General features: G+C 38.2%; 1 protein-coding gene across 1 annotated transcript in view; it reads left to right on the top strand.

Annotated features, from left to right (window-relative positions):
• The window catches only part of SCUBE1 (signal peptide, CUB domain, EGF-like 1), a gene marked incomplete at its 5' end in the record, with an annotated part of 186,567 nt that overhangs the window by 20,530 nt on the left and 156,938 nt on the right, over positions 1–9,099 (top strand). The window lies entirely within an intron of this gene.

The following is a 9,099-nucleotide window of genomic DNA, read 5'->3' as shown; positions in this document are numbered from 1 at the left end:
TGCTCCTGTAGTATTATGTATGCCACCATTTAGAGTATTTAGGTGGCTGGAAAATTGCACCACGTGCAAGCAGAATCTCAGCTTTCAGTTTAAATGTTCTCATCTTTATTTTTTTAAGGACTTTTATTCCCCTGTACTTCAGTGATAACTTTCCTTTGGCAAAGTGCACATGCACTGAAGCAGTAATACCTGCCTTGAACTTCAAGCATCCTGAGAGAATGAATCAAAGGGGCAGATTCTTTTGTCTGTTGTCGGTTTGATTAGCATATCAATGTCCAGCCATTAAAAATGTTCTTCTAACTGTTTGAACTAGGAGTTTTAGTAAGGAGGGAAATGTATAGGAAAGAGAACAGAGGCAGGAAACTGAGGAAGGGAAGATGAATTTAAGAAAAATGTAAGGAAGGGAGTCTCCAGAGACCACATTTCTTATCAGTGAATAAAGAATGTGATGGTCACTCACCAAAAATGTCAAATATAACCATTTGGCTACTGTAGCCAGTTTGGATTTTTGCATTCTATTGCCTTGTTTAATTTAGCAGTATGTGAGCTGAGTCAGTTGAATTAATCTGACAGCACCGGGTGTTTGATACTGTCTGGCCACTAGAGTCTTTAAATGTGACTCTTTAATTCTCTTTCTATGATAAACAATACTTGAAGATCATTAACTAAAACTTGCAAAATAAGTGCTAAATACACCTACATTTTCTACAGCCGATAAACTCTCTTCATGTACTTTGTTGCCTCCTTAGAGAAGGACTCGTGTGTCTGAAATCTTGTCTGTTTGCATCATGCTTTCTGTGCTTAGTGTAATAATAGGAAAACAATTCAGATGCAGGGAAAAATTGGGATCTACAGTAGGTGTCTCTGTGCTTTCTCTAAAATTATGTGGTTGGAGAAAAAATATTAAACATAATATTCATAGAAAGTTTAAAGGTCATATCACACAATCAGTGATAGGTGGTGTCTTACCTGCCTTTCATATATATCCTAAATGTTTTTAGGCAAGAAACTGTTCACACTTTAAAATATATGTGCAGTTTAACCAGCTGGGCATACATGGTTAGGTTTGTATTCCATTTTTCTCCCATTTTTTCAGATGAGTACTTTAACAAGACACAAAGCATGATGAACTTTGTGCTTAGCCATCACAGAAGAAGAGGAAACAAATGGAACTGCTACCAAGTACTTCATCTATTCTGGAAACTGTATGAAATGGCTTCCAGAGAAACAGCACAACAATACCACAGATTGCATCCAAATCATCTCCACTAAGTTGGCATGGCATTTTCATTTTGTTGCTGGTTTCATACTGGAAAATAGGAGTTTGTGACATTTTTGAAGGAAGTTGTAAAATTGAATTTATTATTTTTCTTTGTGGGTGCACTAATGGGAAAAACATGGGAGAAACAGTATGCACAGTGGAAAAGTAGTGATAAATCTTGAGGGATTTGCCCTGGAAAAAACTCATGCTAAACAAGGTATTGTACCTGTTCTTTTTCTTTCTCCACTGAGAAACATCAGGCTGCTTTTTCTGATTTTCCCCTGTTCCCAGGCTGCCCACCCTTGACCTTGTCTCTTAGAGTAGTCCTAATGGCTATCAAATTTTACAGTTTTCTTTGGCACAAGCGTCTTGAAAACATCATGGCACCTTGAAAGCTGTAAAATCTGTGTGTTCCTCTGATTCATTAGACTGTAACATTTCCAAGGTCACAACATCTAAAGAATAATGATGTTAGCATTTATGAGTCAAAAAATATAAAGTATCTCAGGAAAAAAAGTTTTCTCCTATAGAAAAAGTTATTTACAAAGCTTTTCATGGAAAAGGATTTTCAGAAATGGACTTCACTCTGAGGTGAATGTGAAGGTTTTGTTTGGAGTAAAAAAAATTGAACATATCTTCATATGTCAATATTTTATTCATAAACTTGGAGTATATGTGGAAGCTCAGAGGGAAGTGGTATTTCAGGTTGAGTGAAATTGATAATGTTTTCCTACCTGGTTCCTCATACATCTAGCTGGGACAGTTCTTACAGATTTTAAGAGTAGACCCGAGTGGTCTACAGATAATTTTGAACAAGTGGAAATGTGTTGATGCTAAACTCTTCTTGAGAATCTAATAGTTTCAGTATTCTTGCTTAAGCTGAGTGCTTTCCAGAGAGCTGAACTTCTAGTGAATCTGCCCTGCACTCAACCAAAATGGTCTTTACCTATGTGTGAGCTTTTCTCCTGGCCCCTAGGGCTGGAATTGGTTCCCTTCTTAAGGAAAGTGCAACTTGAGATGAGAAATACAACTGCCTTAGCTTCAGGTTGGCCAGTGTATGTTGTACATCTGCTGGAAGTGTATTAAATGGAGAATCTGCCAAAGAAACAGAGTGTGTATAAAAATATTCACATGTAATGTTTTCTTATTTTAATGACTTTTACAGTCCCCAAACCCACTAATTAAGAAGAATAACATCTAGAATTGTGATTGAATACTTGAACTTGTTTGTGTCCTTGCCAGTGTGCATGTCACTTCATTTTTGCCTGTTTCCTTGAAAGTAAAATAGCAGTGTTGGTGCTTGTTCTGAATTGGAAATGGGACAAAGTGCTGATCCTGTCTCACATATCTCCTTGCCATGAGCCCCAGAAAACATCTCTTCCTGTCTCTATTAAGCTAGTGTCAAAAATGCCTCTTGATTTCTGTAGTATTGGGATTTCACCTCAAAAGTATTTCACCTTTGGATATTACAAGGTCACTTCTTTGACAAGCATCTGAGATCAAGATTGCATAAAAATATGCAGTGATGAAGACAGCTCTGTACTGTAGCTCTGTTCTTAATTGTGTAGGATTTGAAGTCTAGGGTTTGGCCTTTTCTCCTCTATTTTGCTGTGGAAATGAGGATAGTGCATTAGTTATAAGAGGAACAGTGACCAAAACTCAGTGAAGAATCAGTAAAATTTTGTGAAAGCTTTTAAGAGAGAAGCCATAAAAGTGCAAAATATTACCACATGGAAATATCTGTTCCAGTGTTTTGCAATGTTCTTTGCTGCATAATAATTCTGGATAAGCAGGCAACATGCTGCAATTGCAGAACTGTAGTATGATTTTTTTTTAAAAAGGCAACTGATCATAGAGAATTTTCCAGCTGGTATGCTTTGTCCTCTGTAGGGGGCTAGCAGCAACCTCTCTTGAAGCAGAAAGGTAAAAATGGTTTATTTCCTGACAAGTTTTGAAGGACATTGTTGTTTACTGTCTCCGTTGTGCTTCTTTAACAGTATTTTGTTTAAAGCAACTCGATAAAGAAAGATGAACACCAAAATATTTTTTTTCAGATACTGAAGAAATATGTGCTTTTATCCATCAGAATGCACTTACAAAGATTTTAAGATTTCTTTTTCTAGCTGTTTTATGGATCCAGCTTCTTCAGGAGATATGCCACATCTGCATGATATACCTGTGTGTTAACTTTTGTTTGTGGTTCCTTAAAAGAGAAGAAATTGATGTGGGCAGCTTTCTTTGGCTATTTGTTTTAAAATGTCCAGGCACATAAATTACTCTTTTCAAAGTCGATTGAAGTTTTTGTTTACTAAATTAGCTCCAGATCTTTCCCTTGTATTACTAGTCAAGAAATACTCTAAAATGGACACAGATTTTACTCAATCCTACCCCTATTTTGAACATCTTCTGTTGCATTGTGAGTGTTGGGATCTGTGGCCTTGACAGATGCCAAGATAAAAAGCTGTGCCAATGCACACTTTCCCATTTTCTATAGAAATCTGTAGAATTCAACACTAAAAGATGAATTTGGCTCATTGACTTTCAGGCCTCAGCCATTCTTCCTTTTGCATGTTAATAGCCATAAGGCTTCTGTGACAGTTTAGCTGTGACACTCATCCAAAATTCATCAACTCCATGCAGACATTTGCTTTGATTTCAGTAGCTATGCCCGTAATGTTCTGTAGCTGTGCTGACAAATTTTGTTACATGTCTTGTAATGATTTTTGGACATTCAGGAACTTAATGAATTGCAATTGGTGTAATGAAGACTTGAAATGAATTTTGCTGGAGGTAGACTCTTTACTTTCTTGGTGTAAATTCTTTGACACCTTCTAGCAAATCTTGTTACTGCTTGGGAAAGATGATTAGCATGCAGTAAATTGCATGATGCTGCTGCAAATGTTTAGTCAAAGTGGGAACCAGCATTATCCTCAGTGTTTTACAGTTTGGTTTGTCTTTCGGACGTTAGATATTGCATGCTGATGTGTCTTCTATTCTCTGCTGAAACAGAAAGTTGAAATACTGTGAAATTGGAAGCAGAAGAGTTTGATTCTTGTTTTATTTCGAACACTTCTTAGTCAAGTTGTATGTGCTCCTGGAAGAGCTGCTTCTGTGCAGGGTGGCCTTGTGAGACTTCTGAGAGTGCCATCTCTTTGTTGCAGAATGCACAAAGGAAAAAAATAATTCTGGGATAGTGTCAGTTTTACCTCTAATCATGAAAGAAGAGTCAACCCCAGTTTGTATAAGGTAGATACAGTTCCCATGAGGCCAAAAAGAATTATTTCACTTAAAGAAAATAAATTCAAATTCTCTTCCTATAACTGAAATACAAAGATTATAAATTCCAGCACATCCTCATGGTAACAAATGCTCAGATTTTCTCAGATACTTGTCTAGGGTTGTTTAAAGAAAGTTCTTGGCTGCTTGTATTGCATAATAATTGCAGTCTCATCCAGTATGCACTCTATAAATAACACTGCTGCTCATTGAGGAGGGCAGTGGCAGAGCATGGCACTGCTGTGTTCCCTAGGACTGCTGAAAGTGTTCTTTCCAGGCTGTAGCAAAAATTCACCTCTGTCTCCAGACAGAATTCTGATGTAGTTTCCAAGCTTTTTTCACCTTGGCAAATAGCTGAGCCAGTACAGTCACTAATATACCCAAGTAAGTTTCTCTCTCTTGTTTCCTGATAATTTTTTACCTTCAAACTTTTGAAACAAGCAGTGGATTTTTGAGATTTCCCAAACCAGTTCCAGAAAGAGAAGATCAAAATTATGTCACCAGCGGCTTAGAATGTGGTTGCATACATCCAGCTCTGGGACTGGGAATTGCTGTCTCCTTTGAATGCAGGTTCTTGGCAGACTGTGTCACTATCATAAGTGGCCCTACACCTTCTTAATTTTGGTGCATTCAATTCTTGTCCAGGACTCCTGTAATTCCTCTGTAATTGTAATACCAAACAAAAATAATTTCTCTTAGAGAGAAAATTGCAATACTCTTTAGGGGCATTCCTTCAGTGGACCCAAAGAGTTCCCTGTCTGAATAGCCATAATTTACTGGATTGAAAACTTTGTACTTTGGCAGTGTAGAGAAAACATTAGGTTTTCCTTTGAGAAACCTTTCTAATTCATCAGTATATGCTCCTACATCCAGTGCAATTCCATGGTTAGATGGCAACATTTCTTGCTTTCTTCTGTTTCTTTTTTTCTGTTGGCTTGCTAATTCCATCATGATGAAAGGCACTATTAAGTGATGAAATGCTGAAAATGTTAAGGATAGTTGAAGCGACAAAATCAGTGGGGAGGCTTAACTTTCTGAGTTAGAGGTTTTTGGAGTCGAGAATTTGGTTAACACCCAATTCTGTCAATTACAGGAAAAAAAGAATATTAGGATATGACCTAACCGAAAGGAAATGAACACAGCTGGGCCCTGCAAATTTTGAGTTTTACAATAGACAAAATTAAGAGCAAACCTTTCAGGTTTTATGTGCATGAAAGTACTTCTATTACTTCTACTCTATATTAAACCTACTAAGGGAGCCATATCCTGACATGTCAGACGTAAGATTCTGTCCATAAATTCTAGCTGTTCCACATTTTCACCAAGGCATTCTTTAAAGAATACCTTCCTCCAGGTATATGAGAAGAGAATATGAGGTACTAGTCACATTGTTGGCTTTTCTCTTGTCAACTGGAGCTTGAAATAAGTTCAACATTTGGACTTTGCAGACTTTGTGCAGGCTTTTTGTGAGGGTTTTTTTGGGGGGGCTGTTTGTTTGTTTCTTTTGTGTTTGTGTTTTGGGGTGTTTTCTTTTGTTTGTTTTGGGTTTGGTTTGGTTTTCTTGGGTTTTGTTTGTTATTGTTTTGGTTTGGGGTTGGTTTTTGTTGTGGTTGGTTTTAGAAGTGTTAAATTCACCAGTCTTATCCCTGTGTTTTTTTGCTAGCAGTACTGGAGATAGAAATTCCAATCAACCTGCCAGGTGAAGTCTCTTAAATAGCAATGTGGTTGTGAAGGGAGAAGAAACACCCAAAACCCCACAACATGTCTCTGAGAAAGAGAATTTTTGGCTCCACTTCTAGTTTTGTATACCTATTGGGGTACAAAAGGGAGAAATAATTTCCTAATCCTTTTGCAAAATTTAATGTAACTTGAAGTCCTGAGAGAGAGGGATGAGAAGAATGTGTTCCTCTTGTTATTTTTCTGGTTTATCTATCTGTTACATTACCCTTTCTGTAGCTTATGTATTTATCATTATCTTGTGCTGCTAATCACAGTACAGCTTTTTACAAATAAGTATTATGTAAGCCAAAAAGGCTTCACATTTCTTTGATTTTTTTTTTCTTTTTTGGTCCCTTTTGAAGGCTTATTTATCCCATTGCTTATTGAAACAAGTAGTACTATTTGATTCATTGTTTGAAAAAAGGGAATTAATTGATCAAGCCATGACAGTCTGATGCTGAGTGATGTAACATCTAATAGCACTATCTTCTGAATTTCCTCTTCTGAAGAGAGTCAGTGCTGGATAAAGCTTAAGAACAAATCTTAAAATGAACGTGCCTCTTTTTCTCAGTGTCCTGAGGTGTTGTGATTTAACCCCAGGGAGTCACCAAGCCCCACACAGCCACTTACTCCCCCTGCAGCAGGATGGGGGAGAGATGTGGAAAGGTGAAAGATAGAAAACTCGTGGGTTGAGATAAAGAGAGTTTAATAGAGAAAGCAAAAGCTGCACACACAAGCATAGCAAAACAAATAATTAAGACACTGCTTCCCACAGGCAGGAGGTGTTCAGCACTTCCAGGAGAGCAGGCCCCATCATGTGTAACAGTGACTTGGGAAGACGAATGCCGATACTCAAAATGTCCCTCCTTCCTCCTTCTTCCTCCCACTTTATATCCTGAGCATGATGTCATATGGTCTGGAATATCTCTTGGGTCAGTTTGGGTCACCTGTCCCAGCTGTGTCTCCTCCCAACCTCCCATACACCCTCAACTTCCTCACCAGCGTCGCAGTACAGAAAGCAGCGAAGACCTTGACTCTGTGCAAGCTCTGCTCAAGAAATAACAAAAACATCTCTGCGTTATCAACACTGCATTCAGCACAAATCCAAAACATAGCCCATACTAGCCACTGGGAAGAAAGTTAAGTCTACCCCAGCCCAAATCAGCACAAGGGAATGCCTGACACGCCTGACATCAAAATCCTGTTACGTGCTTCTTGGCCACTGACTTTGCCTGTTAAAACATGACATTACTGTACAGCTCTATTTTGTCCCTGTAGCTTAAGAATAATAGGAAGTTTCTGGAAATATTAGTGAATGGGTATGGAAGCTGCAAGTATTTGCTAAGTGGTAACCTTACCAGGACACTTTGGGACTATGCACCTGGGCACACTGGGCTGTGAATGGAGAGCAGCTTCTCAGAGACTGCACTGCCATGCTGCAGGGGTGTTTGGAATGAGCCCAATGCACAGCAATTGACTTGCTGGTTATTGTTTCCAAGAATGTATTTTTGTTGTCTTACTGGACTCAGAAGGTAGAGCACATTCACAGGCTGTGTTGACCTGGGCACTTGTACAACTAATGGATGGAAATGGTTAGTAAAGAATAAGAACTTTCTGAAACAGAACAATGGTGGAAAGACTAGGAAATTCACCTTTAAGCAGCAGGTCGTATTTTTGTTAGTAAGATCCTTTCTTCACCTTTCCAGTATTTCTATAGTGCCAAATGCTGGGTTAGAAATAGCTAATTGTTTTTGCAGATTCCAGGGAGGTTGTGGATGCCCCAGCCCTGTTGGTGTTCAAGGCCAGGTTGGATGGAGCCTTGAGCAACCTGGCTGGTTGAGCAACCTTGAGCAACCTAGTGGGAGGTGTTCCTGCTCCAACAGATTGTGCAGTGAGTGACAAACTTAGCCATACTCAATCCAAGGGCCATAAATGCAGAGAACATTGAGTGGCTGAGTCTGAGCAGGCTTTTCAGAAGAGCCTGTTTTTACCAAACCACCTTGCTATCTTGGGATTGCATCTGGGCATGCCAAGGTATACCGGGTAGCAAAGCTTTTCATGGAGTACTTTTAAAAGGGGGAAAAAAAAAGGCAAGTCTGTGTGAACATGAACCTAAATCAGAAATGTTTCATCCGCCTCTGCAATGGAAGGCACGTTTGAAATCTACTGCCAGGATAGCTCTGATGTAGTAACAGGTAGTTTTCTGAAAAGATAACTCTGTTTATCATGTGCTGCCTAACTTAGGGAGAGTAACTGGGGGTTTTTGTCTAGCACACCACGAATTTAGAGCTGATAGTCATCAAGCTATGAGGCCATCTTTAATTATTTATGTATTTATGTATTTGTAGTTGGTTGATGTGCACCATTGAATGATTCACAGCAGTGACTCTGATACTGAGGTTCCATGGATAAGCCAAAATACAGTCTGTAAAAAGAAGTTTGCATTTTCTAGAATGAATGAAAAAGTGCTTATTTTGTGTGTGAGGGAAGGAAGATCATATTAAGATTGTTTGTCGTTGAAGCAGAATGCATCTCTCTTACCATTAACAACATTCTCGCAGGTACAGGCCAGTGTACAAAAAAAATCTAATATATATTCTAAGAATAAAATGTTGGACTTTTTGTGTTTCTTGCTGTGTGTGGATGAATACAGAAAATTAGAATATAACTTATTCTGTGGGGAAGACAATTTTTTGTTAAAAAGGCATACTTTTATGCCATATTAAGAACATGTTTCAGATAGTTGTTTGTTACACCAAAGTCTGCTTATAGTAAAAAAATAAAAGCTGCATTTTAAATATGAAAAGTGTACTAAAATCAGATGTTTCTTGTTCATTTTGACA

Source organism: Acanthisitta chloris, unplaced genomic scaffold (assembly GCF_000695815.1).
Source record: "Acanthisitta chloris isolate BGI_N310 unplaced genomic scaffold, ASM69581v1 scaffold4526, whole genome shotgun sequence".
Classification (NCBI taxonomy): Eukaryota; Metazoa; Chordata; class Aves; order Passeriformes; family Acanthisittidae; genus Acanthisitta; species Acanthisitta chloris.
The sequence above is the reverse complement of the archived record's forward strand: the minus strand, read 5'-3'. Positions and strand labels throughout refer to the sequence as shown.